The sequence below is a fragment of the Camelus ferus genome, unplaced genomic scaffold, assembly GCF_009834535.1.
Source record: "Camelus ferus isolate YT-003-E unplaced genomic scaffold, BCGSAC_Cfer_1.0 contig1888, whole genome shotgun sequence".
NCBI classification, from domain to species: Eukaryota; Metazoa; Chordata; class Mammalia; order Artiodactyla; family Camelidae; genus Camelus; species Camelus ferus.
In genome coordinates, this window is record NW_022587878.1 from 148 (window position 1) to 8,934 (window position 8,787).

At 40.4% G+C, this 8,787-nt stretch overlaps 1 pseudogene; it reads right to left on the reverse strand.

Annotated features, from left to right (window-relative positions):
* Positions 1-491: 491 nt before the first annotated feature.
* On the reverse strand, positions 492-2,799 carry LOC116662490 (annotated as a pseudogene).
* Positions 2,800-8,787: the final 5,988 nt, after the last annotated feature.

Sequence of the window (8,787 nt, forward strand, 5' to 3'; positions counted from 1 at the left end):
GTAGGGCTGCTGTAAAGATTAACTCAGACCTAACATGTGACCAGTCATGTAGTAAGTCCTCATCTGGCATCAGCAATCAATTATAGTGTGACTGTTACCAGACAGTCAGGCCAGACTTGAAAAATTTCTCTGCTGCAATATACGTAGCCAGCAGATTTCAGAGGAGAGCTGAGTAGAGAATTTCTGGGGGTAGAGTAAGGTAAGAAGGATCGGAATCTGGGGTGGGGAGGTAAGGAGGCCCTCTTGGAGTTTTAATGTAGCTCATCATGAGAGACTGTATGACAAAGAAACAAGAGAAAAGTAGGAAAGTGGAAAGGAGAGGATAACATGAAGGAAAATAGGGTAGGAAAGATGTCAGCAACCAGTAAAGGAAGAGGTTCTGTGGCTAGGTCAGCGATAAGTTGATACTTATGACATAAATGACTGTAGGAAAAATGAGATTTAAAAATTCTCTAGGACTTCTTTTTCTCTAGGGAAGGCTCTAAAATAAAACTGGGGCTACAAATTCTGCAAAGAATACCTTTCGGGAAGTATCTTTGAGAGTTGGGTAGGAAGAGATTGGTGGCAATAGCAGGATGAGGGTAGAAGAAAAGGCCACCTGACAGTTAAATCCTCCTTGAGATGACTGCTTGGAGTTTATATACTATACACTGCCTTCTATGTTGTTTATTTCCTCCTCCCTCATCAGCCCAGCTACTAACACTCACAACTATTCCACAAGACTCGTAAGACTACACACCTTCTACTGTTTCCCGGTAAAGTCTGGGCCCTGCTACCAAAATGTGGGTATGTAAAACTTGTTCCTGGGTTCTTGGTTGCCCTGCCCACCCATTCAAGGACTAAGCAGGTCAGGCCTTGGTATATACCCCTCCCACCTCATATATTAAGGTAATTTATTGCCCACTCCCTGTCTTCACATGGGTCCACCTGATGTTCACCCAGTCCTCTAGAAACAGCAGAACAGCTGCCACTGGGGAATTTGGCTGCTCTCATTTCATGGTGCACTCATCAAAGCTAAATGTCAGCCATAGTGGCCTTTGAATTAGATACTCCTGTGGGTAGCAGGCAGCTCACACTCTGCAACTCCCATCCCTGAGTTGGTGTTGCAGAGGTCCCTTCCAACCCTGCTTGGTAGAATTTCTGTCTGCTTGCTTGTACCACGGTCCAGTTGCTTCCCTCAGTGGAGATTGTGGAGCCAGCTGGTGCTATGTGTAGTCTCTTTGAAGTCTCTCTAAAGTCATAAAACCCCCACTACAGGGCTCTCCATATACCTGAAGCCAACTGACATATTTAACCTCCACTGCTCAACTCAGGACTCTGTATGCCTGCGTTTCTTCAAGATAAAAACATCTTCCCTTGATGTGTGTTTACCCTAACAAAACTAACTGCCCCCATGAAATGGCTAGTCTCAGTATACATTCTGCCCTTATCAGCCTTTATCAGTCATAAATTCCATTACTGAGAGGAACAAGTCTTACCTCATTTACAACTAGTCAGGTCCTTTGTACAAATTGATCATTTGGGCCCCTACACCTTATGTTCACAGTCCCTTTTCCCCAATAAAAGACCCTGCACATTCACCCTCAGTGCTTACACAAGCGCCTCTCATCTGTGAGGTCTGCTGTTGCCTATAACAGTGTATCAAACTTTTCCTTTGTTTTTCCTCCCTCCCTCCTTCTTTTCTTCCTTCCTTCCTTTCTTTCCCTTTCTTTCTCTTCCTTCCTTTCTTCCTTCTTTCTTCCTTCCTCTCTTCCTTTTTTTTTCTTTTCTTTTTCCTTCTTTCTTCCCTTCCTACCTTCCTTCCTTCCTTCCTACCTTTTTCTTCCTTCCTTCCTTTTGGCTGCCATGCACCTGCCTTTATTGTGAGAAGCAAGTGGAATACATCAAGCAATAGTAAAATAAATTAACTTACAAAAGCAACGATTCAGTGAAGCCACCTGGCTTGAACCCTTGGGCACTCATACACAGATGCTAACCCAGAGCAGCAGGATGAGGGCTCCAAAACCCATGAAGAATGAAGCCACCAGAGAGATGAGGATATCCTTGTAGGAACCCCAGGTGTACTTGGTGGAGATGAACACGTAGAAGAAGAACCAAACAGTGAAGAACATACCAATAGCCAACAGCCAAATGAGGGAAGAGAGCTGGATTCTCTGGGCTGCTGTATCTGCTAATGGCTTCAAACTCCATTTTGTTAGGCACAGGGTAATCCAACTCTCTACCACCAGATTTCCTTTGTTTCTTAAATTTGTTTTCTTTGCTTCTTTATTTGTCTCTGGTAAATTCTTTTACTGCCAGTGACCCCCCAAGCCTACCATGTTCCCCAGCAGAGATTCCCCTAAAACAAGTTTTAGATTCCCATCAGATGTGAACTCCCTGATGGTGAGCATCCTGCCTTATCCCTAAGATTAGTTAGGGCTAACTATACAATGGGGGAATTTACTACATCTTGGAGACAAAGGAGATGTCTAAGGGGATCTTTTCTTTCTGCTTTGGAGCTCTGTCACCATTGGGAATGCCCAGGCTTGGCTTCCCAGAGCAGCTCTTCATGGTGATATAGTATCTCAGGTGCCTCTCAAATTGGTTGGAAACAGGCAGTCAGGGGTTGCAGAGGACCACGAATCTAAAATGAACAACAGGAAAGAAGGGAAAGAGGTGGTGGCCAGTGACCTCAAAAAGTATAGAGACAAGAATATAGAAGTCAGGGAGATCCAGCTTAGTACCAGAGCCCAAGGACAGGGAAGTAATGACAGGCTCATCTGGTAAGGTAAAGCCATCAATCACAGTTAAAGCATGGGAATCGAGAGATCCCTGCAATAGTATCAACTCAGAGAAGTCATTTGCTGCTTTTCTTATGGGGAAACAAAGAGTAATCCATGTCCTGGCACTTTAGGCAAACAGACATCCACAGAGTTCTTCAAACATCTTTTAGAGAACATGTCTATGAAGCATATTTGAAAAACATGAAGTGTCAACTTTGAAGATAAAACAAGTAATTAAAAAAAATACTAGGCTAACGAATTTTCATATGGGAGTTTTAGCAAGCTCTTAAGAAACAGATAATTCTTCCAAAGTTATTCCAGAAAAAAAAAATAGCTTCCCAATTCATGTCATGAGATTACCTTGATTCTAATGGCACTTAAGGTGGTTATTGAAAAACTATAGGGTCTTTTCACTTGTCCTAAACAACGCCTTAAATGTAGTGAAATATAGCAAGACAGAAAAAGGAAAAAGATACACACATACACAACACAACACATACATAAAAGTACAATAAGTCAGGAAAAAGAAAAGTTGTAGCAACTAGAACAGAAGTGAAACAGTCTATTTGCAGAGAACTTGACAGTTTATATATAAAATATCCAGGAATTTAAAAAAAATTTACAATTAAAAGTAATCACAAGCAGTGTCACAAGATATAAAGGCAACCTACAAAAATAATTGAAGTCTATATACTAGTATCATACATTTAGAAAATGAAAGTTGAAAGTATCATCCAAGTAACATTTAAAATGTGAAATTCTTTTATATAATTAGCAAAAGACATGCAAGTCCACACTATAAAAACTACAAAACATAACTGACAAAACCTAGAGAAGATTTAAATAAATGGAGAGATACTCCACATTTATGTTCATAAATTGGAAGTAGATTAACTCATGGTTTTAAGTAATAAATGAGTAGATCTAGGGAATGGAAATCAATCATCAGTTGTGCTGTTTTCTCCCTTAGAACTTTCCCTCTATTATCCTCCTGGATCAATTTTCACCTGGTGACAAACCAAGTGTTTGATAGGGATGGAAGCAGATAATTCACAATCTTTCATACTCCATTGTCCTAATACAGCTGGTGAGAGCTGGTAAGGCCCTCCTTTTTACTACCCAGCTACCTTCACTGCTGCTACCATGATGTACCAGCCTCTGGCATCTCTGCAGAAAGTGGAGGGTAAGAAAGAGTAAAGGCACTTGAAGGAGAGGATTTCTTCTCCTCCTCCTCCTCCTTCTTTTTCATTTTTTTTATTGACTTAAAATCATTCCACAATGTTGTGTCAAATTCCAGTGAAGAGCACAATCCATACATGAACATATACACATTCATTGTCACATTTTTTTTTCCTCTGTGAGCTACCACAAGACCTTGTATATATTTCCCTGTGCTATACAGTATAATCTTGTTTATTTATTCTACATTTTGAAATCCCAGTCTGTCCCTTCCCACAAGTTTGCACTCTATGTCTATGAGTCTGTTTCTGATCTGCATTTATGTTTTGTTTTGTTTCATTTTGTTTTGTATTTAGATTCCACATATGAGCGATCTCATATGGTATTTTTATTTCTCTTTCTGGTTTATCTCACTCAGAATGACATTATCCAGGGACATCCGTGTTGCTGCAAATGGCGTTATGTTGTCTGTTTTTATGGCTGAATAGTATTTCATTGTATAAATATACCACCTCTTCTTTATCCAGTCATCTGTTGATGGACACTTAGGCTGTTTCTGTGTCTTGGCTATTGTAAATAGTGCTGCTGTGAACATTGGGGTGCATGTGTCTTTTAGAATTAAGCTTCCCTGTGGATATATGCCCAGCAGTGGGATTGCTGGATCATAGGATAGGTGTATTCCTAATCTTTTGAAGAATCTCCATACTGTTTTCCACAGTGGCTGCACCAAACTGCATTCCCACCAGCAGTGTAGCAGGGTTTCCTTTTCGCCACAGCCTAGGAGAGGCTTCTAAGGCATTTTTGATTATCAAAATTCTTTGTTTTCCCTGAGCCCAGAGATGTTGTTATCCAACTCCTGGTGCTTCTCTGGACCAGAGTAGAAAGTAGTCTCTACTTGGCCTGGTCTTTTCTTTCCCCACAAACAAGCTCAAAGCCCATTACAGTAAGAAATACGAAGGCATTTGTCAGACATGGGATATCTTCCAGAGATCTGGAACACTTATAAGGGCTGTAAACTTTGGAAAATGGAGAGGGGACAGGCAACTCTACCTATACAGAAGTGGATTTCTTGCTCCTAGTAAGCTTGCCATGACAGCAAGTATACTGAGTTTTCATTGTCCTACCTCTATAAGGCTGTGGTCTTCACAATTGTGGTTGGAAAAAGGCTGCTGGAGTTTATCATATATTGGGAGAAAACACAGATCCCACAGAAGAAAAGTTCTACAAGAAGAAAAGAGGACACCAGAGGGTCAATGACATGGAAGAGGCACAATAAAGGACTTTGAAAGGTAACAGAACTGTGCAGCTGGAAAAATCCTTCAAGATTTGGCAATTTTGCCTAGCTTATTTGCCTCCTTCCCCACCAGTATCGTCAGTTCAGGGCCAGAACGAGCTCTGTTATATTTTGCGGATGAACATTAAAACCTAAAAAGGCAGCACTTCAAACATATTAGAAACAATACTGTATAACAACAATATTAAACATTGTTATTGTACTTAGTCTGTCCTAGAAATGTTCCAAACATTTGATATATGTTAGTTCATCTACTACTTAAAATAACTCTATTTTGATTAACATAAGTAGGATGGCAGAAAAGAAATCCCAGACCCCAGTGCCTGTGAGCACAAAAACAGCCATGTCAAACATGGTAGGAAAATTTGTAGTACTTACCATATTTTCATCCTTCAGCTTACTGTGGTGGCACAATGTGGAGGAAAACCCAGCCCACAGTTTCTCCCCCAGGAGGGAAAGAAAAGATAAGATACACATTTGACATTCTGGGAGTTTTTGGAGGGGTGGGTGTTGCTGCATGAGGGATTGGTTTCTGTCTTTCCTGAAGTCAAGTGCTGATAGAAAAGCATTCTAGGTTGCTGGCCACTGAAAAGAAAGCTTACACTTTGGTGTTCTCTCTTGCCATATTTCTCATACCCAGACTCAGCATGAAAGAAGTGGGTAAAAAGTCTGAACTTATTCCTAGAGAAGGAGAGAGTTAGAACCTGCATCAAAATTTTCAGATTTTAGAGTGGTTGCCCAAGGGACTGGTATCTGTCTTGCCAGATCTAAGCACTGACATGGGCTGGGGATGGTCTTGAGAAGAGAGGCAGCTGACAACAAAGGAAAGCTGGGTGGTTTACAGAAGCTCTAAAGAAACTGTGGAGCCACAAACAGACACTAGAGAAAGTAAGAGATTGTAAGTGCTTTAAAACGAAGCAAGCAAATTTCTGTGATTAGGAATTTGGATGCACAACTCCAGAGGAAAGATATACAATGGAAAAATTTGATAGGCCCCCAGAATCTATAGTCTGGCGGGCTGGTGAAGATATTTCCCTATGCAAAGACATTTGACACAGACAAGGAGTTGTATTATTTTGCTTTTTTAAAAAATCAAATGCATGAATTCCAACACAAACTTACAAAGCACACAAAGCAAAACAAGGAAATATAGCACAATTAAGTAACAAAGTAAATCTCCAGAAAACTAACACTTAAAAAATGAGATATATGAATTATCTAACAAAGAATTTAAAGTAACCATTGATTGGAAAGGTCCTCAAGCAGCTTAGGGAAATGATTTATGAACAAAATGAGACCATCAACAAAGAGACAGAATATATCTAAAAGAATCAAACAGAAATGTTGGAGTTAAAGAATACAGTAACTTCAATCACAGCAACAACAACAAAGACAACAACAACAAAAAACCATCTAATTAAAACAACTCTGGAAGTACTCTGTGCCCTTATTGGAGCACAATAAGAAAGCTGTAGAAACCCTGAGAAGCACAAAAATCTAGAATACATGCATAGAAAAGAATAACAAGCATTTAAATTGCATCACTCCATACTATAGTCTGGTGCAAGTTACTCTCAGAGGGAAAATGATTGTGGGAAGATGCCAGCAGCCCTTGTCACCAGCATAGACAACCACAGCTTTCACTACTGAGGGCCCCATGGCTGGACAGAGAAGACAAATCTGCTTACAGTCTACTTGATTGCCCCAACCTCTGCCCCACTGAATGAACTCTCACTGCTGTTCTCCTGAGAGAAGGAATGATTACTATATGCCCCCTGGAGAAGTAACTGCTATTGCATTCCCACCTAACCCTGCCCTCATGGGCACTCCAAATTTATACTTTGGGTCCAAAACTGCTGCTTAGTATTGTCCTCCTAATCCCAGTGTAAATGCATAACTGAGCCAGAGCTGTTGCTATATACCACTCCATTCCTGGAGTCAATGCTGCACCCTCATTCTTTGAAGCCAGAATAATCACTCACCGTGCACAAGTGCATGCATGCTCTGGACCCTGGCTTGGCACTTTACTCAGTAACAGCTCAAGTCTCAGATGCAAGGGCCACCACCACAGTGGGTATATCTGTGTACTCAACCCAACAGCAAGAGGAAACCCCTCAGCCACAACTTCCCCAGTAAAGGAAAATAGGAGTAAGGAAACCTAGAAGCTCTTGACACTGCCAAAGACACTTGTAGCCTTGGCCACTAAAGACCCCAACAATCTTCTCTGACACTAATCTCAGCTGACACAAATCACATAGATTCTTGAAGCAGGAACTGCTGTTTCATCCTCCCACAACCAGAGATGTTATAACCTACTCAGCTACTGCTTTTATACCTACCCAGTGGTCTTTCACTGGTGAGGTATGGAGAAGGTCCATACATCATATGTGAACACACTAACATAAGGCTAGAAAAACAAAAAACACAAATTGAAACTTAGAGGCTTCTGCACAGCAAAGGAAACCATAAGTAAAACAAAAAGATGATGAAACCAAGAAAAGCTTGATCTCCAGAATATACAAGCAGCTCATACGACTCAATAAGAAAAAAATAAACAACCCAATCCAAAAACTGGCAGAAGACCTAAACAAGCAATTCTCCAAGGAAGACATACAACTGATCAATAGGCACATGAAAAAATGCTCAGTATCACTAATTATCAGAGAAATGCAAATCAAAACTACAATGAGCTATCACCTCACACCAGTCAGAATGGCCATCATTGAAAAGTCCACAAATGACAAATGCTGCAGAGGCTGTGGAGAACGGGGAACACTCCTACAACTGCTGGTGGGAATGCAGTGTGTTGTGGCCACTGTGGAAAACAGTATGGAGATTCCTCAAAAGACTAGGAATACACTTAACATATGACCCAGGAATTCTGCTCCTGGGAATATATCCAGAAGGAACCCTAATTCAGGATGACACCTGTTCCCCAATGTTCATAGCAGCACTATTTACAATAGCCAAGACATGGAAACAGCCTAAATGTCCAATGACAGATGACTGGATAAAGAAGAGGTGTGTATATTTATACAATGGAATAGTATTCAGCCATAAAAACTGACAACATAACGCCATTTGTAGCAACATGGATGCTCCTGGAGAATGTCATTCTAACTGAAGTAAGCCAGAAAGAGAAAGAAAAATACCATATGAGATCGCTCATATGTGGAATCTGAAAAACAAGCAAACAAACAAACCATAAACACAAACAAGAAACAGACTCACAGAGATAGAATACAAACTTGTGGTTGCCAAGGGGGCAGGGAGTGGGAAGAGATAGACTGGGATTTCAAAATTGTAGAATAGATAAACAAGATTATACTGTATAGCTCAGGGAAATATATACAAGATCTTATGGTAAGCTCACAGAGAAAGGAATGTGACAATGAATATATATATATGTTCATGTATAATTGAAAAATTGTGCTCTACACTGGAATTTGACACAGCATTTTAAAATGATTATAAATCAATAAGAAAAGTAAAAAAAAAAGACCAAAAAAACCCTAAACAATCTCTTCAGTGATCTGCTTCCTTCCCCTCTCA